This window comes from Strigops habroptila, chromosome 14, assembly GCF_004027225.2.
Source record: "Strigops habroptila isolate Jane chromosome 14, bStrHab1.2.pri, whole genome shotgun sequence".
In the NCBI taxonomy this organism is placed as follows: Eukaryota; Metazoa; Chordata; class Aves; order Psittaciformes; family Psittacidae; genus Strigops; species Strigops habroptila.
In genome coordinates, this window is record NC_044290.2 from 8,090,244 (window position 1) to 8,118,164 (window position 27,921).

The 27,921-nt window shown below is 38.1% G+C and overlaps 1 protein-coding gene across 2 annotated transcripts in view; it reads left to right on the plus strand.

Annotated features, from left to right (window-relative positions):
- The window catches only part of ANKFN1 (ankyrin repeat and fibronectin type III domain containing 1), a 110,867-nt gene that overhangs the window by 16,067 nt on the left and 66,879 nt on the right, over positions 1-27,921 (plus strand). For both annotated transcript variants that reach the window (XM_030506532.1, XM_030506533.1), the window contains exon 2: positions 26,123-26,256. The gene's annotated coding sequence lies outside the window, so the exon portion shown is untranslated. The remainder of the gene's footprint in view (positions 1-26,122; positions 26,257-27,921) is intronic.

Consider the following 27,921-nt stretch of genomic DNA (forward strand, 5'->3'; position numbering starts at 1 on the left):
TCAGAAGTAAAGTGACTGTAGTTCACTTTACCTTAATGCACTTTAAATTCACACCTTTCAGCTAATTTAGCCCAACTTCCTGTGTGGACAAGCCTAAAGATTGTTCCCATTAAATGGCTGTGCTGAGCTTTATTTTCTACTTCTTAAATGCAAACATGTAAAATAGTCTTATATTCTAAAGAGACTGTTTTAAAAAGAGATTTTGTTGTGAGTTTTCCAATCATGACATTTGCTTGAACGGAGTGTTAAGTGGAAAATTTTAGGATAAATTACAATTTCTACATTTTATTTATTTTAGGTATGAGATTGGTGAGAGATAGAATGTATTTATCAAACAAAACCCACAAGACACTACAGGCAGCACATGGAACTATGCAGCTCTTATGCAATGAGTCTGGATTAAACAAGATTAAGCTAACTAATCCTAACTGAATTCAAACCCTTGTTATGTGAGTTTATCCAGTCTACTTGTAGCAACATTATTTACCCATCACAGAACTAGTGCTTCGGCAGTTACCTGCACGTTGCTGCATCAAGCACCGTACAGAGCTGGGTGATCTAAATGCATTCAGCTGAACACAAGGATGTGAATTGCTGGTTGGATCTGCAAAGTGTGTTGGTCCCAATCCAGCAGCCCACCTGAGTTTCCACTTCATGTTTAAGTACTTAAGTGGTCTCAGTGTTTTCAGTGGAACTACCTAATGTTCCGAGGGGTTAAAGAAAATCATGTGCTTAATGCTTTCCAGGGTTAAGAGCAGAATGCTAAACACACTTTAGGGTTTAGCACTATGCATTTTACTCTGCTGATGACATGAACTTTAACCAGGGAGTGTGTGTTACATTTGCCAGCTGTTACCCATGGTGTTCTACAGTTTGATCAGAGCTGGCACGTAGCTCAAAAAAGACTGTGGCAGCTGACAGTTAAGTACGTGTGTAATAAAAATTGTAATTTTGCTCTTCAGATAATGGTGAAAAAGCTCCAATTCTCTTTCATACTCTTTTCCCCATTTGTCTTCTTGTTCACATTTTTAGGAAGCCATAATACAATTTTTAGATCCATCTTTATTCACTGTATTCACTTTATTCACTTGGAACATAACTTCTGTTCCTTTTTGCATTGTTGATAATAGTTACAAATTAAGAAAATTAAACTCTCAAGTAGCAGTAATTCCTGATGGCCTTTTCCATAATAATCTAAACCTATGTGAGATAAAAGAATAATGTATGAAATTGTGGGTTTAAAAAATAGGTAAATAATAATAGACAGATATAGTACTGGGATACATTGCCAGAGACCAACTTTTCCACACACTTTAATAAGTAAAATAAAAGATACTAATTGGTGCTTGAATATATATTTGTATCTAATATGTACTAGAAGATTTGCAGAGTACGAAGGAAACAAAAAAGCCTTTGGCATCATTCATGGTTCACATATTTGGAAGACAGTTTTGCCACTGGGAATTGTGATAATGTCGTCTGTGAGTTTGACAGTTCTATGTTGCCATCTCTTGAATCATAAACATAGGGGGAGTGTCTTAATAAACATAGGCAAGAAGCATTTTACAGATACTATTTGCGTTACAGGATCTCCTACAGGCCCTATTTTATTAGGTATTGCATGTAAGAAAGCAAGCTCGCTGTGCAGACAGGTGATGGATGAGGGTGGAAGGGGTCAGAGAAACAGGAAGCGACTTGGTCACAGTCATAGAACAAGAATAGAAACGAAGTCTCCTCACTCCCGAGCCCAGTGTGCTATCAGGTATGCCACAGTGCTGCTCCATCTGTATGCCCAGGTCCTTCTTGAGCTCAACCACTGCTTGCAATCTGAGCCCACCTCCCCTGGATGTGACAATAAGCACCACCAAAGGTTCAAGTGGGTAACTTGAATGTGCAGGTATAGCACATTACATAGCAAGTGTAGTATCAGGTTTCTAATTTTATCTGCAGGGACCATCATTCCAGTTGTGTTTTAACACCAAAATAGCACATTAGGCAAAACGAATTTGGCACAAATAGTGAGTTTTTCATCTGTTTCTTTTGCGTATATGATACATTCAAAGTTGCTTTTCTAGTTGCTTCACAGACAAAAGTGTAGTGTGTGGGACAGACTGCAAACTAGTGGTCTCTGCAGCCAAGTTTTTAGATTTAGGGGTGATTGTCAAAGGAAATCTCGAGCTGTTTTAGTGTCAAGAATAATTAACTTGTACCAGCTTTTAAGTTTAAGTCATAACCTCTGTGGACTCTTGCCTGGTAAGACATATTCGTTTAACAAGAAGCTGCCTTTTTTTGTTAAAAAGAGAAAATCAATCATATTTCAAACATGCAATTTTAGGGCAAGCTGAATCCCCTCTGTAGTGAGGAGTGAGATTGGTTCCTTCATGGTGCAGCGCTACTGTAGCAAAGAAGTATCCCACAGCTGCAAGAAATGTCCCTGTTGCAGACAGGTACCTTATCCCACAGTCTAGCATGGGAGTGTTTAGTTTGTGGTACTTGGGTCATGTGTCAGACTGGATGCAATTGACATGTTTGAACATTATAATCATTACAGTGATTCGAGAATTTCAGTTAGGAAACAATTCTTCAGAGGGAGCTTATCGAAGAAGAAATATGGGCTATCACACCTCCAGGTTTTTCTCTTTCTGGATAAAAACTTTAGCTTCAAAGATTTTGCCTTATTCAAACATTTATCCAGGATTTCTGGTAACACAGCAGACCAACCAGAGCATCAGCGGCTGCTTTCCATGTGGCACTGTAGTAGAAATGCTTGAGTGCATGCACTACACAGTTGCTGTCTGCCTGCAATAGATCTGACACTTGCTGGAAGTTTTGGGCAGACCTGCCCTACCACACATGTGCTTTCAATTCAGGCTGCACTCACTCAGTAAGTCAAGTCTTTCAGGAAGCATCTAACCTGCTCCACAAGCTCTGTATATTCTTTCCCTGCACGCACAGATTCACTCTGTTCCTCATGTGTGCGACAGCTATACCCCATACAGTAGGTCTGACATGATGCTTTCAAGGTGAGGAGCTGGCTCCAAAGGTGTTGCACAGCATGTGTGTAAGCATTTCAAGCTGGACTTAGCATAGGCACCCCAGAAGGTTGTCCCTTATGTTTAGCTGAAGCAGTTGCATCACAAACAGTTACTAATGCAGAACATGGGCACAGGATTGTTTCTGTATGGATGGAACTAGAGATGATGGGGGGGGGGAAGAAACACCTCAAGTCAATTCTGCTGTCAGGGAAAGTGATTCTGGTACTCCAGCCTTTACGTGCATGTGCTGTGGAGTAACTTCAAGCACGTGTATTAATCCAACATACCTCATCAGGCTGGATGAGCTGATGACAAACAGATAGTCTATGCAGCGCCTGCACACTAGGTCTGAGGACTTGCAGAAGTGTTAGACTCAACATATATGTGATACACGGATCACATTTGCATAGGGCAGCCCTGAGTATAGACTCATTACAGGCTGCAGGAATACAAAACATAACCATGCTCTGCAGCCATAGTGACTTAGGAGAGAGTTGCAACTCGTGCTTCAGTTGCAATATTATTTAGGAATTACTTTTCTTCTGAAATGGGGAAGAAAATTTGTTCTTTAATTTCCATAGCAGGAGAAAAATGACATTTAGAAGATTATTTTAATCACTGATGGAAATAAATTGCATTGAGTAGTCACTCCTATGCACAGTTTATTTATACCACGTGTCCTATCAACATACCAAGTCATTAAATTTTCTGTTTACAAAAAGAGTGAGTCCAGTGTGTTCAGATGTGGCTGGTTTTTACCCATTTAAAACTTCATTGTCTGCTCTTCCAATAATTCATTTGCATTAGAAATTACACTTTTGTGCAAACTGTTGGCAGATAATAATTACAACTTAAACTGTCAGCCAACATACACCAAAGCAATGGTTCTCGTGTTTGCATTCCATATTCCTTCACTGTCCACTGAAGCAAATTAATTACACTGTGTTTCTTTTGCAAGTCAGCAGGAGGTAAATTGGTTTGGTAGAAATGAAAGGGAAGAGTCAAAAAGAAAATTGTCAACCAATTTGTTAAGTTTTCCTTTCTCTTTGCTGCATTGTTTTGCAATATCAAAGCCAGAAAATGAAATGCCTGTCATTGTTCTAGGCATTGTCCTAGTGCTGCTGGCACAGGAACTGATAGTGGTAAGTGAAAATGTCAGATGGCTTTTTGAATGGCAGCTAAAGGGCATCATGAGGACTTAAAAAATCTGTTTCCTTTCATTTCTAATGGGCTACATCATTCATTATATTTAAGAGATATTGAATAAGATGTCCTTAATTTCCTTTTTTAGGCTTCTGGTATCTTGGCCTTTGCAGGTGGGGGGAATCCATCTTAATCTTTTCTTGATAATAAAATACTCTCTTTTGCTAAAGTCTGTGTTCCATAGAAATAAGCTGGAATATCTTCCATTATATTCAATGGACTTTAGGATTGGGTATATATATATATACACATATATATAAATCGGCAGGATATTGTAACTGCATGTATTGCTCCTACTCTTTACACCTCTGTTTAGATTAAAGAAGCTGAAGAATCTCATTACTGAAGGGTGAGGCAGAAGCACAGTATTTATGTACTGAGTGTGATCCCACACTCTCCCTTCCATGCCTTATTTATTACCCAACTCTTGGCTCACTCAGTTATGATGCACCAGAGTCACAGATCTGTGAGAATATTGGTTACCAATAGTGCTCAACCTGAAATGGAGTGCTGTGCACCACTGACCAGTCTGACTGGGAGCCTTTGTGGATCAGATTCAGTTTCTCTATTTTGAATCCAGTGGTCTCTAGTCCTAGTGAGAAAATTAGAATAGTGACATCTATTATTGCATTTGCTTCAAAATTCCTGGAATAACACAAGCAAAACATCGTTGTGAATGGTATAAGAATTTTTAGAGGTGGATAACTGATTTTGAATTGAACTTTGCTGTCTAATGTAGAAAAAGCCCCATACCCAAACTAGAAGGCCTCAGAGCATTTAAAAAAACATTTTGGTCCAATATTTCTAAGTTTTAAAGTAGAGGGAAAAATCTCTCCGTCCCACCCAACCCATTGTGTAATAGGTAAAAAAGTAAATATGAACCTTTCATAAGAACATTCATTGAAACTTGAGATTTCAAATTAAAAGAAAATTAAAATCATCAGTACAACTAAACATTTTTTATGCTTCTGAGCAGCTTCAAACAATGACACTAAAACCCAATCTTAATCTCTATAGCGTTCATTTTCAATTCTGCGATTTCAGTTTGCTGAGCAGATGGTGCGCAGTAATAAAGGGCAGTGACATGGGTTGAAAGGAGCTGCAAATATTAGAAAAGCCTTTTATTTTGTTTTGTTTTGTTTAGTTTATTTATATTGAAGGGCAAGTCTGGGGAGTTCACAGAAGTCAAGTGTGTTGGTTCCTTTGTATGCAGTAATTCTGGCTCCTTCACTGAAAGGGTTAAAGATCTGACTCTGGCCTGAACCTCCAATACAAGTGCAAATTGAAAGATGTAAATCTGATCTCACAAGTCTAGACATGACCGTCAGCTGCTTTTAGCCATTGTTTTGTATTGATTTTTATGTTCATAGTTTTATTTAATGAATAGGTTATTTTTCCTCTGTAATTCTGACCTTATTCCGTAGAACCTCAATCTGCAGCTCCTCTTAACTCACAAAACAATCTCTCCCATAACAGGTTCAGAAAGAAGTTTCCTCTGAATTTTTATGGGGATGTTATGAAAATTAGGGTTGCATTTTTGACCCCATTTGATCAAGCATCTGGCTTGCACTGCTCTGTTTGGTGATGTTTCTTTCCCCCAATCTGACTTTGATAAATACTTTTGGTAGGCTGCTTACCCTTTGCAATTCAAAGCATTAGAGTTATTTACTACACTCCTGCAAACTTTCCTATTGTTTCCACTGTCCTTTGTATCAAATAAGTTGAAGACCAGCACCAGCTTTGCTGCAGATTGATTATGTGGCTGTTGATGGCTGCTTCTTTTGGTAGTTTTGAATTTCACTTCAGAGTAAGAAGAACTGTGCAAGTACTATAAAATTATATCTTTCTTGCTTTTATTTTCCCTTTGCACATGATGCTTTTATTAAGATGATATACTATTTTTATTTGCCATGAAATCTTAGTTCTACAAAACTAATTTAGTTCAGATGGCAATAGTTGACATATGAATTTTTAAGAACTTTGATGTCCTACAGGACAAAATTCTTTTCATGCACCTTTAGTCGATGAGCTGGATTTTTACTGTCAGTAACATTTACTATTTTTTTTTTGCAGCATAGTAGTACCCCACTGTGAGCAGATACCCGTTGTAGTAGACACTAAACCAACATTTATTAACAGAATTCTTGCCCTGAAGAATTTACAGTCTGAACATGAACATGTAGAGAAGAGGAAAGGAAGGACTGTTTATTCTTCTTTTACAGAGGAAAAACCTGACTGCAGGAACATGAAGGCTCAAATCCACAACGGCATTTAACTGCTGTTGAAACTGCTTCAAGGTCCATGATCATTCTCTGTATAAGTATGAAGAGGGAGGGCACCAAAGTTAGATGTACACTTCCGAATAAAAATAATGGCGAAAGTAAAAATAGTATAACTAGCCACAAATACACATTTACATATAGTAAATTGGGATGCTTTCATCTACTGGTGGGAAACACTCTTCCAGTATGGGTATTGGCAGCAAGAAACCCAACTGTATTCATGGAAATTCATAGCTCAGTGATCTGATGGTCGGGGAAAATTAAGAGGCATTTCAGGAATCTAATCAGAGAAATCTTGGATAATTGTCTTTGTCCCTGAAAGCTGATATTAGAGGCTGCAAAATTCACTGACCCGGACTCATGGTTGTGTGGAGGTTTTGTTTGCTCTAAACAGAGTTATAAATACATAGTTTATAATGGTTTTGTTTAACAAGGGAAATACCTGTTAGAAACACAGAAGCTGCATGACATGTACAGTGTTGTGCTTCCAGCAAAACCTCTCATTGATCTCCTAGAGATCTTGGGGTTTGATCTCTGCCCAGTGGATGCCTCCAGACCAGAAGATAACCCATAGGACTATCAAAATAAAACACTGGTTTACCTAGGGACTGCTATAAAAAGCCCTTTTGACTGATTAATCTCCAAAGAAGGCATAGAGAAGACTAATTAAACTATACACTCTAGGTGGGGGGAATGCTTGGGGACCTGGTAATCTGTCTGGTTATGTGAGCTAAAAACACCCAGGGCAAATACAGTGCTTGAAAACTAATATATAAGCTTTGCTGTTTACTTATTAGCAGCCAAAGTGACATAAGCCAGTTCATTCTGTGTGAAACAACACTAAAATTGAAATGGCATCATTTCTTGGAGCTATCCAAGCAAGTTCTGTGTTCTTAAGAAAATTAAATGTTTCATCATTTGTGAGAAGCTTCAATTTTATTATCGTCTTGACACAGATTATGGCATAAAAATAATTAGATAATTTGAAGATTGATATAAAATCTTGAAAGTTAATGTTTTCCTAATAGCAGCTCACTCTAAGACGTATCTCTATAGTTACCTTACAGATAGTTCTGTTTCAAAGCTCGGAGAGGAACTGCTTTTACATTATCTCACTGGGTAACAGAAAATCCCCAATAATTAATGCCAGACTCTCAGCTCTGATAGTTTCATTGAAACCATTAGGCCGATGCCAGTTTACATCATTTGAAGATCTGACCCAGCAGGTATAAAAATGAATATGGCAAGGCAAAAAAATATGAGCAATTTGATATCAATAAAGATGTGCCTGAGGTCAGCGGGGACAAAGGCTTTTCAAGTTTCCTTTGACTTTTTTATCCTGAGGAAGAGCTTTGTTTCTCAGTCACTGAGCAGGTAACGTACAGCAAATGATAAATTACAAAAGAAAATAATCTCTTGCAATAAAATCTGGGCAGAGGCCCAAGTATTTGTTCCTAAAATATTTATTTTTCTGCAGCTGTATTTGTCTGTGAATACACTGATGTTTCTGCAGCAACTACTACAAAATGTAACATCCTTGGAGTAAGAAACTGCTTTTAGTTACGCACATTTTAAGAAAGAATTTTTCCTTTTTCAAAACTTGAACTTTGACCTTTTTGAAATCTCACTGTCACAAATGACAAATCCCAACTGTTTCTATCTGACATTTGCAGGAACAGAAATTTCAATTCAGAAGTCTGAATCAAAGTTTTGACAAAGAAAGTTACTCAGTTGCCCAGAAAAGAAACTGTAATAGATCAGAGGGCACATTAGTCTCTCACTTTAAATAGCAAATATATTCAATAGCTTGTATTAAAATTATTGTCACTGTAACTTACGTCTGGAAAAGATCTATGAATAATTACTTACCAAAGGAAAGTTAAATCAAAGACAAATACAGAATTTGCTGTTAACTCAAAGAGGGGATGTTTTCTTTCTATTTCACTGTAGAAAACCTCAGTTCAAAATTTTTGTAAGGAAAATTACAGTTTAAATAATGACCTGGGAGCGGGGGGAAGCTCAGACCTGAGACCTGAATGTAGAAAATGAAAAGTTTGAATTTTACTGAGTCACAGGGCACAAATATTGCATTAAGGGGTAAAGGTGTAGCCCCACATGTGATTAATTAGCTGCACCCAGGTGGGGAGATAAAAGAACAACAAGCAGCTTAGCTGAGAAGGAAAGAGCTGCAGGGAATAGGGGTTGTTGTGGAAGTGCTGGGTCAGGGGAAGGGGCTTGCTCTACCAGCTAGATGAAAGGCCTCGTGGGGTACACCTGCTGTGTAGACAGCAGCAGAAGCCCTTGGAAACAGAGCTCTTAAAGAAGGCTGGACAGCAGGGTTTGGTTTTTCTGTTTTCTTTATTGATGGCCCATGTTTGAACAGTAAATTTGTTCCTTAGAGGAGGACATGATGATGGTGAAGATGTTTTGTTAAGAAGTGTGACTGGCTTATATTAGAGCAGGGAAACTGAGGCAGCAATGTTAGAAGGTGGAGTTGTTGCTTGTGTTACAGTGAAGTACTGTTTGCTTCTGCTAAGCCTGTCTCTGACTGCTCCCTCCAGCTTTGCTTTGCCTTCAGAGTGTCATGAGCAGTGGAGCAACTTGGAATGTTCTTCAGATCTCTTGCTGAAGGTGAATAGCGATGATAATACTGGTTGCTAGAGCACTGCACAGAGGAGCTGGGAACAGAGACTGAAAGAAGTGAAGCCTATGGAGGTGAAGTTCCTTGTCTAGAATGGTTTGGGTGTATGTTGGGGCCTGGCCTCATTGTAAGGAATGGAATATATGGAATCAAAGTGAAATTCTATATGGGACAAGAAATGGGGTGGTCTTTATAGCAGGGTGGTCTTAAACTGAGGTTTAATGTATGTACAATATACAAACATTTTTGACAGACCATTAACACCTATAATCTTGTAAATATTTGCAATTTTCTAGATCATAAATATAGCTGCATAAGCAGTTCTTTCAGGACATCATTTATACTCCATTAAAGGTTAATTTACAAGTTAGTACCTTATAGAAAGAAGATATGTGTACTTTTATGTTAACTTTCTGTAAAGGGAGACTGGTGTCTCCAGCAGCAATTTGTAATTCTCCTGTGACGCTCCCAGTGGCACTATTCAAAGCGCTATTTGAATTCTTTTCATCAGCTCGTGTTCACAGCAAACTTAATCTTCTGTTTTGAAGACGGAGGGAGAAAGAAAGAGGGGAAAAAAAGAGCAAGATCTTAGGTCTTCTGTCTGCGTTCCCAAGCATCCAACTGTTTGTTTAAACAGTCTCCCCTGACACACATTCTCATTTGTCACAGTGCTGATGATACCTGCTGCTGTATCTTAGCCCAGCTTCACTGGCTTGGCTGTGCCAGAGTCTTGGTTGTTAGGGGGGGCAGGGAGGGAAGAGGTAAATAGTAGGGGATTGACTCTGTGGGCTATGACTTTATTCACTGTAATGGCATTTGTGCTTTCTAAAGATCAAAGGCCAGAAAAAGGGTGGGGGCAGGGGGAGAGAAAGAAAATTGTTCACTGTAGACCTAGTCAGGAGCTTTCAGAAGTGCCTGTGAGAAATTAGGTGCCTCTCCACACATTTGATCATCTAACTTTGAAATCCTGATGAGAGAGCTTAGAGAAGGATCTGAAGAGAAGGGAGAATAGCAACTCATAAGTTGGGTCTATTGGGGAAGAATGAACAAGGAAGGTGCCAAATTTAACTGATTTTTATATTTATTTTTTTTTCTAAATGACAACTTTCCTTGTTGAACCCAGTAGGTAAACAGAATGCCTTTAAAAATTGCAGTTAGCTGCAGATATACAGAGGGGGAAAGAAACCTGTTGTAAATGCATCTACTTTATTGTCAGTTACTGGGATTAGAAAAAAGCTTTCTCAAATGGTATGGCATGCGTTCCTACAATGGTTTCTATGGGTTTATTCACCTTCCATAGGATTTCCTACAAAGAGGAAAGCTTTACGCTTGTTGCTCACTATATAGTATATATTTATCTTTGTTATTCATATCTTAATAATGAAAAGATTTCAGCAGCATTTTTTTCCTGTTTCAAACAACTTTGCATGTTGCAGAATGTTCCAAGTTACTATTCTTCATATATTGAGACTTTTTCACCTGGTTTCATACACAAAACAGAGGGTGGGCATTATACTTGTTTTAAATGATTGCTTGTTGCCTCGGAGAAGGACTTTCTGAGGTACCACTTGTAACCTCAAACTAGTTTTTCTCCATAGTTTTAAAAGCACATCCTTATTAATCCAGTTGTACCTCTGGTGTTGAATGAAGTAACCACCTTCTTGAGGCTGGAAGGAATTGGCATGTATCTTAGTATTAAATTCAGTGGAAAGACTTCCTTCATAAATGTAGCTGAAGTTGTACCTGGCTCTAGGAGGTATCTGCTATGCCAGTGACTGTGCTAAGTCCTGGTGTCACATGCACGGTTGGAAATCACTGCATTTTGCATGAACAAGGAGATATTTTAACAGGATCATTGATCTTGATACCAAAGAGCAGCTGTGTGGCACAGGAATCCAAAGAAGAGGTTGGAGAGGGCATCTTAAAATGGCAGAGCGACATACGCTGGTCACAAACCTAGTCAGTGCCCTTGTGAGGAGCAAAGATGTTGCTCTATTAAGTGGAGTGCTGGGTTTGCATATACATATCAAAAATGTGACTTTAATTTATCTTGTAGTAGTTACTATAAACAGCCTTGTTATAGTTGAGGTTGTAAGTGGGTGGGCAAAACAAGAGTAATCATAAAGAAATGTCCCGTTCACTAGGGAGCTCATCAAAGAACAGTTTCTTCCTACAATCACTAGTAAAGCAGCTGTGGTGAAGGAACATGAGGTTTAATGGCTGTGTAAAGGCTTTAATACAATTTTGCCTTAGAAATTGGTTGGCTTCAGTGCGTGCAAATCCCTTCACTATTTTTTTTTTTTTTTTTTTTTTGTACTGGGCCTGATTGCAGGTCTATGGCTTGGAATTGAGAAAGAAATACTTATCTACACTAAGAAGTACAAGTATTTCATAAGGGTATTTGTCACTCATTTGCAGTCTGTGAAAGAACTGCCTTTTTCATCTGTCTGGTCATTCCTCAAACCTCTTGAGGTAAATCTCTTCATATCCTTCAGAAATAAGAAAATCTGAAGAAATCTTTTCTAGTACCCTTTTTCCATCCCTGCCTCATAGCTCTAGAAATGAGCATTCTCCGTTGTTCTAGTTAAGGGCAGGGTCACACCTCAGGAGGGTCTTATTTCACCTTACTCTGGCTGGTGCACAGCTGAGGGATGGCTCTGACTGTAAGACTTTGCTCCTGCAGAAGCTCGAGGCATGGGTATATAGTGAAGTGCTCATGAGTTTGCAGGGTCAAGCCCAACACATTTGCTCTTGGCCTTCCTCTCTCACATTTCATATATAAATTTCGACAGTGGAAGCCAAATTTTACAAAAATATTCATGAACAAGTAAATATGATCATCTCAGTTTGTGAAATCTTCCTGAATTCTTTGGGTTGAGTCCAGAGTTATACAAGTGCAGAGCTCAGAGAGTGCAGGCATCGTTTGCCTCTGAATTTTACAATAATTTGTGTAGCCTTTAGGCTCCTCTATAGAAATCTTAATTTAAACAAAACTTTAAGGTCATAAAAGCCTGAAGATGTAGATTAAAGTAGGATCCATTCTATTAACTTTGTTTCCTAGAGTGGAAGCAATTTCAGCTATGTTAGAAACTTAAAGGAGTGTTTGTTAATTATTAAACTTGCAGTTTAAAAATCTACTAGACTTGCTTGGAATTGCATGACAACCTATTTTGTGCAATTTTTGTAAATTGGTGCAAAAGTATGTTCAGTTGCCCAGTCTTTGAAGTAGTGACATGTCACATATAGTCAGGAAGCTTTCCAGAAGGTTACTTGAGGACACCACTGATATATAACATCTTTCAGCTGATAATTGTGTATATTTTATGATGAATGTAGCTCTTGCATCTATCAGACAAGTATCTTTTCCCTTTTCATTTGAAGTATGATGAATGGACATAAGAGAGCAATTTTTCTTTACTGTTGTGAGGGAAGGGAAATGTGCCAACACTTATGAAATGACCGTGTTCTGGTTTATTCATGACACAATTGAGACATTGATCAGAAAGGGTTTATTCCTGCAGTAGCAAAGTTAATGAGAGATTAACCAGCGCTTTGCAGTTTGGGCTGTCATTCCACAGTACTATTTTGCCAATCCTCCAAATTGCTACTTTTATAGTAGAGTATTAGAGTGAAAGAAGACATTTGAATGTTTTCCTGTCATCTCTAAAAATACTTTGTTATAATTCCAAATACAAACAAGCAATTTCATCATTGCAGTAAAATTCCGGGTATAATAGGTGGTCATTAAATTGTTTTGCTTTAACTAGCTTGTAATTTGTCAGTACAATTTTGCTGGGTAACAGTCAGCTTTCTTTTCTGAGTAATAGTTTGTGAGTTGAAGATACTGACAACTCATGTGGAATGCATCACACCCCTGATCTTTCAATATACAGCAGAACTAGAAGGAAGAGCTATCAGAGCAGTTTATTCCAAATCCCATTCTGAAATGATGTATTTTGCAAGACTCTTGTCATGAAAGTGAATATCAAAGCAGTGAGAAGACCTAGATCCTGATTTTCTAAGAGAGAAGCAATCTGTTATCTAAATATTTCTTTTAGGAAGTCTGAAGCAGCTTTAAAAAAGTCTTCTATTACATTATAACCAGGCAGCACAGAGGTAATAACTGGAGCATCTTTAGACTGTAATAAACAGTTGCTAAATTGCCACAGAAAACTGCAAGTTGAACAGTTGCACAGATTTCTTAGTTCGTAGTATCTTTTTATTACTTGGAAGCTACTGGAAAGCTCTTTATCCATCTCTTCAAGAAACTGGTATTATTTATATTCCCATGTATAATACTTCAGCCAAAGCGCTGTGATTTTGGAGGCTTTCCAGAAAGACAAAATGCTTGAGATATATAGATACTCTAGCAGAGATCCCATGTTGTTTGTTTATACTTTTAAGATCCAATAAATTAGAGTGTTTCTTTCATTGTTACATAAAATCTCTGTAATTGTGCTTCATTTAGCTTCAGAAAAAGCAAATTTCTATTTCCCCTGTCACAGAATATCCCTATGGGGTGGGTGTCCTATTTTTTCAGCTGTTTACAAACTGCTGTTGTAATTGAAGAACTATGATCAGAAGTTGCTCTTAGAAGTCCTGTGTATGTTTTCCTTTCCCAGACCCTGTCACAAATCCATTCTATAAAGATAAATGTTAATTCATCCTGGACCATTTCTTCTCAGATACACATCTATTGGGGCTTTCGAAGTCATTTATCAAAGTAGTGACTCACTTTCTTCTACTGCCTGAAATTTTATCAGTTTAAACTGCAGAGTACAGCTACTTGTAAGAAGGGGTAATTCCAACACTGAAATTACATTTTCATCTATCTTAGTTTCACTGTAATTTGTCCTTTGTCCATCTTTTGGTACTGAATTAAATTTCAGCATCTCCTTTTGCCTTGGTCTTTATCTTGATAGAATGCTGTAGATGTCATAATAATTTCTATATTACTTCTAAGCATCTGCAGTTTTTAAACAAGATGTGTTTCAGGATTTAAAAAGATCTTTCTCCAAAGCAGTAATAGGTGGATATTGCACATTTTGACTCTCTGACAGCTGCTTATTGTTTCTGTGGTGAGATCAGTGGAAGTTAAAGAAGCTTTTGGCTTTGCTGTTCAGATTTCATAAAAGATGCCAGTAAAAGAACGTAGACAGGTGAGTTGTGGGTAATAGGAGCAAGCTGCAGAATGTGCAACCTGTAGTTACAGCACTCCACATCATTTGTGCTGTCCAGGAAGAGAATTAAAGCAATCAACACGCACTCTTGAAGAAACTGATTGGCTCAAATTCTGTTGCAGTTAATAGTGGTCAGTAGCTTTAGACAGTAATTTCTGATCCATGAGTGTCCATCTTCATTTGCTCAGGTTTTTTGAAGATACTTTTTGCATCGTTCACTCTTAATATAGTATTAGTTTTAGAACAGCATGGATAATTCAAATGCCGGTTTTTTTGGACCTGTTTTAATCATGACCTATCCATTGCAAAAGAAGGTGATTTTAATGTTTTCTCCTTTTCCATTTGTTCCTGGATTAGTTACAGTGTAAAATCCCATGTTATTCAAAATATGTGAAATTGTATATCAGTGCACTGCCTTATCATCTTAGCCACAGAGGTGAAAATGAGTTTCTATAGCACTAGTATAAAGTTCTCTTTATATAGAACGAATGGAATAAAATTCCATTGTAATTACTTTCAGACTTCACTGACTTTTATATTTCACTCATAATTTTCTCACCCATCTGTGTATGCTCTTCAGTTGTATTTATTGTTCCATATTGAAAGACACTACTTGATAATTAGTTGGATGTATAATTTGAAGCAAATGCTGTAGTGAGTTTTGCCTTTCTTTCAACTCGGAAATCATCTGCAAGCAGTTTTCTCTAAAGTACTATTTACAGAGAATTATTTACCTGGTAGTTATACTGGAGGAAACACAATTGCTCTCTAACCATGTCTAAAAGGCTCATTGTGTGTATCTAACATTTTCTTTTTAATATATTCTAATTCTCTAGGTTGTTTTTTATTAGATGGACGCATGTTGATATAGTAATTTTCAGTACAGCTATTCCTTCACTTTCTGCACTGCTTTTCAAGGAAAGGAAAAGTTCCTGAGTTATCTCAGAGATAAGTCATTTACTTTTATATAATTGTTTGCTTGGAAATACAGTTCAGATGCTGCTTTGGATAGACAGATTGATGAAAGAGATTAAAAGGAATTGACTCTGTTTCGGCGCATTCTCAAACCCACACCTTGTAGGCAGACAACTTTTACTGCAAATTCAAACGTTACCACTGCAATCCTGTTTTATTTTCTTGTATACTTGTGATCACTCATTCCACTTCACATTTCGAATGTATTTCTGGTATGCAAGTAGCATCTAATTCTTGCACTGTCATCTACTGTAAGCACCATGTGCACGATTGGAAATGTTGCCTGAACTTAGAAACAGCTTTCTTCTACATTTTGACGACTGATTGACAACACAAACCAGCAGTAGCTCAGTTCTGCCAAGATTTATTAGGATTGGTGTTTCTTGTGTTTTTATCAGCTGAATCTGAGGTTAAAGAAAGATATTTCTCATATGCAGTGAGGTTTCATATTGGTAACCTCTGGATTCTTCCCATCCAAACCTAAAATCAAAGAGCTAAGGAAGCTTACAAGCTATCAGATCTTTAGGAGATACCTGAAAGGCAGTAACTGAGAGGGGTGGTTATCATTTGCTAACAAAGTAGGAGCCTCCATTATGGAATTAATATCATATTGCATCAAGCTGCGGAACTTCACTTAAAATTAGAGAAGATTCATTTCACTCTAAAGCCTGAACTCCTTATTTTTCATTTATAAATGATTCTGGTTTGAAGTAACCAGCTGTATTATTCTCCTCACTACTCTCAACAGCCTGCTGGACAAGATGCTGCGTACTGAAAGCACATTTGGTTGTTCATAGAAACATGGAGAAACCCTGACCAAAATTGGTATTTTTTTTTCATGGTGTGAAATTCTGACTGAATTATTTCTTTAAACTCATATTAGAACTACTTGAAGTTTTATGAAGCATGTGTTTTCTATTACTTATTAAAATGTTGAATCCTGATATAAATGGAGGAGAATCTAGGCAATCTTTGTGGTGGGCTGGTGCTATTGAGCTTGTATCTGTGTTTCTTCCACTATTAGAAAACATAGCTGCTTCACTTGTCTTTTTCTGTATTCTCACAGCACAGTTTGTATCTGATATTTCAGAGCATTTAATTTTTAGAATGCCTATCAGTTTGTGTTTTCAGGAGGCTGGTAGTTACTGTCTTGGGTTTCTCACCCTTCTAAAGAATCATTCTTCAAGGACTGCACTTGTTTGAACATGCTTTTCTAAGTGTCTGGATGTTTGTCAGAAACTAGAAAGTTGTATTTAAACTGTGAGATTGTGCTACAATAGTGGGCTCAGTAATCAAACTTTTCTATACTACTGAAATGCTGATACTTCAGCTTGTTGCTGAAGCACAGGTTCACTTCTTAGATAGAAATAGGCACAGGAACAATATCAATGCTCAATTCTAGTTCTGCCACAGGTACATTGCGTAACCATTGGACAAATCACGCTCCCAACTTTTCTGTCCTATCAATTTGCAATCCACTGAACTTTCAAGCTTTGGTACTTACACAGTGATTCCTGTACAAAACATTTCTCTGGACTGAAGTCAATGTGAAAATGTATGTGAGTTTTCTGATAGAATATTGTGAAAGGGATTACTCTGTTATCAAATGCTCATTTTTTAAATTTCAAATGGAATTTTTATTGTGTTTTCATGGTTGCTCTTTATCTGTGATTCGAGGTTGAAGTCATTCTCTCCGGCTTGACTTTTTTTTCCCCCCTCTGTAGCTCAATATTTCTGCCAAGAAAATTCACCTTATTTATATTGAACAGTAGGCAACAGCCATCTGCACCAGCAATTCCAAGACTCTTATGATTCATGTTTAACATTGTTTCTTATGAAGTGCAGCTGGAATAGTCAATTTGACCTTCTGTTTTTCAGCAAATTCATCTGAAAGATGAAGCAAGACAGAAAATTCATTCTGAATACAGACAGTGGGTAATTCTCAAGTTCTTTCTAATTGGGGCCCCTAATTAAAACCAAAATACATAGTTGTATTATAAAGTACAGGCAATAGAAAAGATCAGGTGCTTACAAAGTATTAGAGCACAGGATTTTCTATTAGATGATTGTATATAATAAACTATCATCCATCTGAGAATCTCTTGATACTTGACAAATATTGGTGATTTAAGCTTCACAATTATCTATCAGCTGTATATTTAAGAGAACAGAAGCTGAGGCAAGGAAATTGTGACACAGCTAGCACACAGTGAGTTATTCATATTAAAACTGGGCTTATTGAATGTTTAACTTGTTCACAAATCTTCAGGACTTCCTTTCTTCTTAAAGAAACAGGTTATTCTACCTAAAAAGCTGTTGCTATCAACTTTTAAATTAATATACTATCATCTTAGTAGAAGCTTAACAGCATCATAATGTAATTGTGTTCATGTTTTGGAAGGAGATTGACAACAAATCACCGAAAGATGAGAAAAAATAAGTGTTTAGTTTCTGAGCAGGGTATGTATAATTACCAGTACTGCTCAAATGAGTTTGGGTTGGTTGTTTTGGGGTATTTTTAATGTTACAGTCAAGAAGAGCACCTGAATTAAAACCTGTGGGCATTTTTTCCTGTACCAGGGCTCAGGTGTCATTGATCAGTGATACCTGAAGGGTAGTTCTCTTGCCACCACTTAGGATCTATAAGATTTCAGTTGGATTCAGTGTTGCCTATAAGCGATTGACTGCATTATGATATAAGATACTTCTGTGCAGGTTTGTAGGTTACTTGTATACAAGTTATCTATGAAATACATGCATACAGATCATGCCTCTTTTTAAGTTGCAGAAGAAAGGTGCTCAGTGAGAGGTTTCACATTGTGTGAATTTAGGTAATTTTTCCTTATAGCACCTCATAATTTTTCTGAACAGAGATCATTAATCATTGCAAAGTGTGTAGAAGTTTGTGTGATAGCTGTAAGACCACCAAACTCTGACCCTGGAGGAAATGAATTCCTAAAGGTGAAAACCAAGTGTTTTCTTAATTAAGCCACCTAAGCTGCCTGGTTTTGCAAATATTTATTAACTCCATTAAGATGAAGTCAGATTAGCACTTCTAGCTACAGAGAATGTTGTTCCATTGGACCATGAGTCCTTGTTTTCAAATCAATATTGGATCTTTTAGCACAACAGCAAATTATTCTCCCCATCCGTCTCCTGGAACAACTCTAATGAATGTAATATCTGGATGGTGATGTGCAAACACTTTCTAAGTACTCCATTTATAAAAATATAGGTAGTAGTAATTTATAATAGGCTGTTGGGGTGTTGGGGTTTTACACTTTCTGAACTTAATTTTTAATATTCTTCTCAATTTGCTGCATTTAACTGAAACTACAAGTGAACATGTAGAAAACAAAATATTCTGGATTCAGTATGGGTAGGGTATGTGAGCTTGGTATCGCAAAGGATTCCCCAGCCAATGTCTTTGTACTCTAGGACTAACAAGTGGTTTAATATGAGTTCAAGAACAAAAGGTACTTAGAAACTTGGCCCAGCTGGAGGCTGCACCAGCTCAGAGTGTGACTTAGAGCAGGCTGTGCTGGTTGTACTACCTAGCGTAGGCCTGGGTACTTGCAAGAGTGCTGTTGGTATTGTAAGCACCTTCTGCCCAAGATTAAAGATCAGTGAGAATGAGTAAAGCCTGTCCCACATGGCCTGGGACAAGGTGGAAGTTCAGAGACTTTTGCTAACGTACCAAGATTTGGTCTATACCACAATCCCTCATGAAAAGGGATTGGGGTTTTTTTCAGTCCTGAAAGGAATAAGTGACTTGAAGGCCACATCCCAAGTGCTTTGCTAAATCAGAATCTGAATTTCTGGAAATAAGCCCAAGAATCTTATGGCCTGGATCAGATTCTCTTTGACCTGTTGGAAAACAGAGCAATGCTTGCTGCATTTATTTCAGCTTCATTTCTCACCTTTGGTGTTGATCGATGTGGTGGTTAGGGCATGAGGAAGATGGAGGAATGGAAAGAAAAAGTGTGAACTAAATCCATCCAAAAATATGTGCTCATTAGAGAGCAACAATCACTTTATATTCTGTCCTCATATGTGCTGGAGGGGGAGATGGGATTTGTGGCAACAAAGCAAGGACCAGTAATAATGTTTATTGCTTAGCGAGAGGCTGACATAACGAATTGAAAGGAAACAGACTCATCACCTTTAAGGCTTAAGGAAAGTGATGAGAGGATGTTTTCAGGAACTCTTTTTTTAACTGCTACGTACTGTAAAAGCCTCCACTGCGATAAAAACGTGATCAGTTTTGGCAAATTATGTTACAGATCTCCCCTGTTCCACACAGGAAAGGTTTAGTTGCATTTCCTGCATTTGAATTTTAATTGTACTGAAATGTTGGACTTCAGGAAAGAACAATCATGTATTTTGAGTTTTGCCAGTGATCTTGCTGTGCCTTGTACCCCTTGTAAAGAATTCATAGTCAGATGTCCTTGCCCCTGTGCATTATAAAAGGCTTTAAAAAAAACTCTTGAATATCTGTGTATATTGCCTCTGTAGGAAACCTTGAATCTGCATGATTTGAAAGCTATCATAAATGCTCAGCAAAAATGAATGTTTAAATGAGCTTTTTAACTCAATGTGAAATAGAATTGCACTGGAAAGCCTGGAGTTACTTCATGGCAATCACTTCTGTTCTGTTTAGGTTTTTGTATTGCTCCTGTGAGACACTGGTTTGGAACTCCTCAGAGTTATTTTCATTTTAACTAAAATGTAAATGAACAGTCACATCAGACCAAATGATTGCAGTATGAATTCCAGCCTGTGTAAAACTGTCATAGCTGGGAAGTGTGATGTTTCCCTATTACAGAGATGACCCATGGGGGCTATTCACAAAAGCTGGTCTAATGAGACAGATCTTGTGGTTCTTTCTCTGATGATGCAGACCAACAGGCTGTTGTTATGAATTGTTATCTAGAATAGTCTGTCTCTATCAGGATCTGGAAAATTATTCTCCCCAGGTTTTGTTAGCCTTGAAAATAGCCCCCCTCAGTACCAAAGTTTTTCTGAAATGGTAGTTCTTGAAATGCATTATTTTAATCACTGTAAAATATTTCTTTAAAGGAAATCATTGCCCTTGAATTTCTGCTTTTATGAGGGCAAACAAGCTGCTCTTTAAGGAATATGTGTTTAGTGAAATAAACAGTTTGGGGCTCAGAGAATAGGAGGAAGTTGTTCTTCTGTTACCAAAGTTGTTTCTTTACTCGGTATGAAAAATAATGACTCTTGTTTAGTGCTTTGCAATGATGCTCTCACACATCAAGTTTTGAAGAAAAAGGAGAGTCACCATCAGAAATAGGCCTTATGTTAGTAAGTGCCTTGCTAATCACTGTAATCATACAAAAGCTGCAATGACACCTTTCTATATATGAGTTCCTTTTGGTCTTTCTAATGGCCATGTCACAACCCTAAAAGTTGTTCTGATCTTTTAAAACAGCATCAATTTATAGCTATAGCTTAAAAAATAAAGAAAGGAGTCGTGTGTATCTGCCTCCATTCAGCTTTATTCCATGCTCAATTTTGGTAAATCCTGTTTTTTCCTTATTCTCTCCTAATCTAGAAATTGCCAGCTATGAAAAACTGTCAATTTCTGTTTGTAAAATGCTGTGCTGCAGCTTGGATTAACTGCAGTCCAGCTGGGAGTAGTCATGGCCAAACAATATGTGGCATAAATTAGCTGTGTATAAAGTGTCTGACTAGATATCATAATCAACACAAGACTGACAAAACAACATGTTGAGCTGCTCTTACCGACAACTTCATTATTTCTATGATGTTCAGCTGGGTAATTTGTTTCTGAGGAACAGTAATATCTTCAGATGTGTCTGATGGTCTGTATTTACTTTTATACCCTTTCTGAAGATGGATCTGTTTGCACAGGTTTAGGTTTTTTCATAATATGGAGAACAATGGCAGGAACCATGAGCAAAGAGCATCCTGCCCTACTTTGGTTTTGCAATAGGGCAGCATTTCCATCAAGCCGTGTCAGTGAGCACCTCTTGGTATGCATGTGGATCACTTGGGATCCACATGCTGCTCTTTGATTCCTTGTCTCAAACAGTAATGGCTTTAAGGAACTGACAAACTTCTTATACCAAGGGATTTCTGTTGAACTTAAACTCCAAGTGATCTCAAATAACTACATACTCTTTTGTGCCTCAAATGTTCCAGGCCTGATTCTATTCCACTGCAACCAGGGATTGTTATTCTCAGGAATCTTCCAATTAAAAAGACTAGGGAAAAAGAAAATGTCACTTTGTCAAAAACAAACTGTACAAAAACCATGTCATCTTTAAAGAATTCCAACCAAACAGTTACACTTTACTGCTAGGCTAGTCCACCTAAACCCATACTGTGAAATACAAGCAACCAAGGCCTGCAGCTCCAAGGCACTGCTGCCATCCAAGCTGCCACAAAGCTGGAGGATTCCTGGCCTCCATGTCCTTTCCTGTGGAAGTGGGAGTCTGCAGGGCCCAGGCACTGACATATCTGCCAGCTTCAGCCCTGCAGCACAGTGTGTTGAAATCCAGGTTGTGCTGAGATTAGGAACCACGGCAAAGGCAGGAAGCCTGGAGGAGCTGGGGCTGCCAAGCTTGGTTTCTTTTAGCCACTTACATCACGGGTGTCTCAAATATTTCAAAACACTTGGTAAAATTATTTCATTGGGAAATTTTCTAAACTTAGTCCAAAGACAATTATTTTTTCTTCACTCACAATTTCAGAATTTCTTGAGTTTGATCACGTCTGTGACTGATGAACTGGGAAATATTTGTCTTTTTTTATGAACATACTGAGTACTTCTGTGTCTCTGTGGATAATAGGTTATTTGCTATGGATCTGGATCAAGAACACTGGCTAAAGGAGCTAGTGAAACAGTAAGACTCAGATCAATGTCCTTGAGGAAACACAAGAGACCAGGGAATAGGACAGGGAATTAACAAATTGGCAAAAGGGTACGTGTGAAAGATGATAGGTAAACAGGGAGCCAGAGAGGCAGAAATTGCCAAAACCAGAGTTGGAATTTACTACAGTAGCTTATATGTATAAAAGTCTGCAAGAAAGAATAAGTGTGGAGACAAGGAAGATACACTTCTATAGGCTTGTTTGGGATTGAGGGGTTGGATTTTTTTTAACCTTTCCCACTGTATATTTTTGGCTGCATGAGAAAAACACCCCAGTATCTGATCAGAGTCACTTTAACAACCTTTCTAGTCATGGATTCCCAAAAAGAGAGAGCACACAGATGTCAGAGTTGGCCTGACCATGCTACGTTGGGACAGAGGCTGGAGATCCCATTCCCAGGTATCTGATCTGCCTGGCTCCATTGCCTGACCCCAGCTGTGACTGTACAGGACGTCACATCTGACGTTTGAGCAGTGTTTGTTCTTTTAGGGGGATCATGAACAGTCTAAGATACAGCTTTGTCTCTAATGATGATGACAGCTTTGCCATTGACTGATTAGGAGGTAAAGTCAGGCTCCACATGAAGTATTCAAGTTCCACATGTCAGAGTTTCTTTGCTCCAAACTTCCCACCCAGCTTCCAGAATATTGGTCTACCAAGTGTTTTTCACAAGCTGAGTGTGTGCATAGTGCCTAAACAGAAGGTGATATAAACCAGAGAAGCATTGGTTTCTGTACGTGGAGGACGTGCTTTGCTGAATTACCATCTGCAATTACCCACTGGACACTGTGTGCTTGGGACAACGTGATACCTGTGCGTGGCTGCTGCTCCATGGACCACATCAGGGGTTTGAAGACCTGGGTGGATACTGCCACCTATTGATTGCCGAAATGAAAACGAATGTCTCCGGCTACCCTGAGACTTCACACAGAACAGCTGTGAGCTTCTCATCCTCCGTGTGAGAGCAGCCTCCCTCATCCCACAACTGTTACCAGTGTCCAGAAGAACCAAACAGGACTTGCTTCATGGAATTAATGGCCAATGCAACGTGCTGCTGGGCTGCTAAAAATATCTGTGGTGTATAAAGCTGAGAACAATACAGGGAAAATGTTTTGATCAGTGTCTCAATTAATCAGCCAACTTGGGTGGCCTCTTTAAACAAAGTGTACTGCTAAGTGTACATCTTCAGGATATCTTCACCTTAGCGACAGTAATAATAATGATAGCGGCTTGTGGAACCAGCTGATGATGTGTACTGCAGGTAGGTAAACTTTAGAGTGATGAAACATGGAATGAAGGTCTGTCTCAACAGGTTAAGTAGTATAAGTACAGCAAACAAAATATTCTGTTCAGTTTGTAAGTATGAAATATAGGCAAGGGAAATAATAAATGGCTGAGATCTTTGAGCCATCTGATGGAATCATCAAAAGCTAAGAACAGTCAGGTTTCTGTACAAGACCAGGCTAACAGATCTCTCTACATGTGTTTCATCATAATCTCAGGGGTTTGTTTTCTGTAGGTCTTTTAGTCTACTTTCACCTCTAGGTGTAGGTGCCTCTCACACTTATTTACACACTTTCATTCCTCATTTTTAGTAATTAATTTCATGTTTTTATCATTCAGTAAATTTATGATTACTTCTCTTACTCTTGCTGAGTGTTGTTTTGCCTTCTGGCTTTTGAACAGCTTAATAATGAACTTAAATTCATATGACAAAAAGGTTAGAAATATGTTTACTTGATACAAAAAACTAATTGTCTTTCATAGCTTGAGCAAGAAAACGCCTTGTCTTTTACTGTTCATCCTAAATAATGTGTGAGTGGCTGTAGAGAAGTACTAAGCATTAGAAAAATTGAAATGGCAATGGCAAAAGTTCTACTTTCCACCAAGCTGAAGGGAGAAAGTAAAAGAGAGAGGGGGGACTATTGACCCACAATGAGCAATTGCTAGAAAATGTTTAAGAATAGACTAGTTCCAGTAAACTCGCTTCAGGTTTTTGCCCTGAAAACAGCTGGAAGTTGAGAAATCCCTCACAAGTGAGTTCCATAGATGGACTCTATAGAGACCAAAAAAAAACTTAATCAGGGATTTTGACTCAGAAGAACCATCCCTATTCAGTACTGCACTGAAAATGGAATTTTTCTGCTTACATTTAATTTTAACTAATTTAGACATCTCAGATTTGCTGCATGTTGCTTTCCCAGATAGTATCCCAGTGTTAGAGAGGTATTCAGTGGTTTTCGAAAGATTTCCTTGGCAGGGAGCAGTGACCTCAGTCAGCTGTCCTGCAGCCTTCCCACTACTGATCCTCAGAGCAGCAGAACAAAAGAGGGAATCCTGTACGTAACTAGCCTGTGATTTTCATGGTGTAGGAGAAGGAATGTCGTGCATAGCTCATTGTCATTGCACTTTGTAATTCTCGGCTGCAGCAAAATATGCAGGGAGTTATGTTTGGAAGAGACTTTTTAGCAGGGCCTGTTGTGACAGGACAAGGGGTGATGGTTTTAAACTAAAAGAGGGAAGATCCAGGCTGGGTGTGAGGAAATGCAAATGTGCATACAGAAAAATCATTTTTTGGTTAGGTTCACATCCGGGTTAATTTAAAAAGTATATAGTAAGTCCTATGAGATACAAATGTGAGTCCCAGGACTAGATTTTAGCTTCTTTGGCAACAGGATGCTGTTTGGTATGAGGTACAGTACCCCTAACTCAGTTTTGAGGGGTAGGAAAATCGGACTGATCACCAGCTTTTTCGGAGGTTTCCAAGTCCAAGCATCATGTCTGAATAAAGCAAGTGAAATTTTCCCAGCAGATTGCCACGGTAGCTCCGTTACCCCTTTAAAAACAATAAAACCCACCTTTTCTGTAGCTATTCATGATCATTGGCTAAGACAGACTCAGGAATCAGTGTGTTTTGATTTTTATTGATTGCCAGTTGTTCCTCAGGAATGTTCTGGTTACAGGAATTTAACCTACTGGACTCTCCAGAAAGGATAGCTATTTCCTAGGTTGATGTTTGTCTTTGCTTATCATCTACACTAGTTTTAGAGTTCTAAGGCTGGATGGGTTATTCCATATTCTGACTTTGGAACATCTTTGTGGGGTTCTGTGTGATCCAGCATTTGCATTTTTTTGCCCTATAGTAAAAAAAAAAAAAAAAAGTATTTTGAAATATCCCCATTGTACTATTTTGGAAGCTCTTAATGCAGCCATTACAGGATCTGGTTTAGCTGAAACAGAGGCATCAATAAAATATGTTTTTCTTATTCATTTAATAATCTGAATTTAAGCATAACCTCTTCAGGCTGGGAGCTTCCAAATGATCTCACAGATGTCCCATAGCTATGGATGTGGTTGCTGCTTTTGTTGCTATGATTGCAGACAGCTGTAGTGATAGCTTGCCTGAAGAAAGAACAATACATCGCATGCAACATGCATTACTGGACTGAGTGTAGGACTGTGATTCTTCCCTCTCTCTCCCCCCCCCCCCCCCCCTTTTTTTTAGTTTAACATAAAACTAACTGCTTTAAGATGGCTGCGTTAGTTCTTTTTGCTCTTACTTCATGGCAAATTAATTACAATCACAGTTCTGTTTACTCTGGCAGTAATTATTTTTCCTACTCGTACTCTGTGCTGCTGATCAATTTTAAGGGATGCACCAAGCTGAAAGCACACAGAACTTGAGGCATCTTTGGAGGCGAGAGCTTTATGTATCAGTCATTCCTATAGCTGCACAGGTAGCTAGGACAGAGTTAAAGCACCAAATATTTTATTTGTGATACAGCACTATTTGCTTTTTAATACTGGTTTGCTCTGAGATCTAATCAATGAGCTTGGACTTCAGTAATTGCTGGTAATAAGGTTTTTCATATCTGATCATTCATGCAGTGTAAGGAAAAGGTTTCCTCGTTCTGCCCAGAGGCTGAAGCAGCAGAGACAGCAAAGCCAATGTGATTCATCAACGGTGACAGTGGACAATTACCAGCAACTTATTCACGTTTTGCCTGGGATAGCCTAAGCTGGTAAGTCACATTTAACTCTTTCATGCATTGATTTCTAATTATTAGTTTCAAGTGTAAATTTGTTTAATAAATTCATGTTTCATAATATATTTAAGAACACATATAGTGTTCAATGGTTTCTTGGCTGTTGTATTTTCCTAAAGTTAATGCTTTTCCAGCTATGCTGTGTCCTGGTAGTGCACCTGTCTATACAGTGCAGCACATATGTGCCACATACCACAGACAGTGATCTAGAATTTAGATTTCTCATTTTTCTTTTTCTCTCTGCAATATGCTTTTAAAAGCACATTAATATAGGGTCAGTATTTGCCAATCAAAAAAGTAAAGCTTTTATAATGGTAACTAACTTATATTCATTTGTGTTTGAATTTGGCTTTTAAAGCACCCTGTTGCTGGGGAATAAACCAGTTTGTGTGCTGAGTTACCTCTGAATTAAGTATTGCACAGCTCTGTTCTTCATTTTTGTCCTTGTCTTGATGATGTTTAGGTTCGTGTGGTAAATGCAAATTGTTGTCTCTGTCATGAGTTTATTACTAACTGCGTGGTAGTTGGTGTTCAACGACTGTACTCTTGGAATCAAATGATCTTAGGAAATTGAAACTTCCTTTAAAAGCATTCCTATGACATTTATTGGCATATTTTAATCTGTAATTTGAGACTGATTCTTGACCCATACTTTATTGATGAAAGGAAGAAATTCTTGCAAGCAGAGGTAAGAGGAGAAATTTATGTGGGATGATCTGTAGCTCCATATACTAACAAAAACTATGGAAGTGTTAGTCTGAGAATGAAATTATTATTATTATCATTAGGTAAATTGCCGAGTTTCTTTAAAATCCTAATAAGACGGACCAGCAGAAGATGGTATTCAGCTTTGGGAATAATTGGCTATTTCTTAAGCTTATTTTTAATAAATATCTGAAAATAAACTGAAGTGTTGAAGGTCTGCTAAACAGAGACAGATGTGAATGAAATCTTTTGACCATCCTAAAAAGAATTTTATTTCATATTTATACTCCCAAACAGCTCCACAGATGCATCTGTAAAACAAAAGGCTGTCTTCTAAGTTTACCCAATATTAAAACTCAACACTTACCAGCAACTTCCATACGGTTCTAACTGTTCTAACTTCCTAACCCACAATGATTCCAGCACATGGCTCCAAAACACTCTGGCATGTCTGGAACATTTGTGAGCTGGCATTGGTGATCATAATTTCAGTGTTATGCTCTAGTCTGACATTAACAAGCAGCTTCTCATGACAGACACTTTGATTTGCTCTGTTCCTTGGTTTCTACTCAGCCTTTCTATCTAGTCTGTGCAAGCTTGTTTTTCAGGGCAGAGAATAAAATGCTTCATTTGAAGAGGCAGTTATTTCACTTAGTCCTTGTAGGCACTGCTGAAATGCATGTAATAATTAAAAGGCAGAAATAATTGCTTTTGTGAGCCTCACATTACCTTTATTCCATAAGCTCAGAGAGCAGCAGTCCAAAAACATTGCAGTATTGTCCATCCCTGAGTCCCAGAAAGCTCATTTCTTATGATATCCCCTCTTGCACGTTAGTTTCAAGGATGCAGTTCGCATAATTCCCTTCTGGTTGCACACACTGTTGTTCTAATTCATCAAAGTCTTCTCATCACATGTGTCAATTATGTTGACTCCAT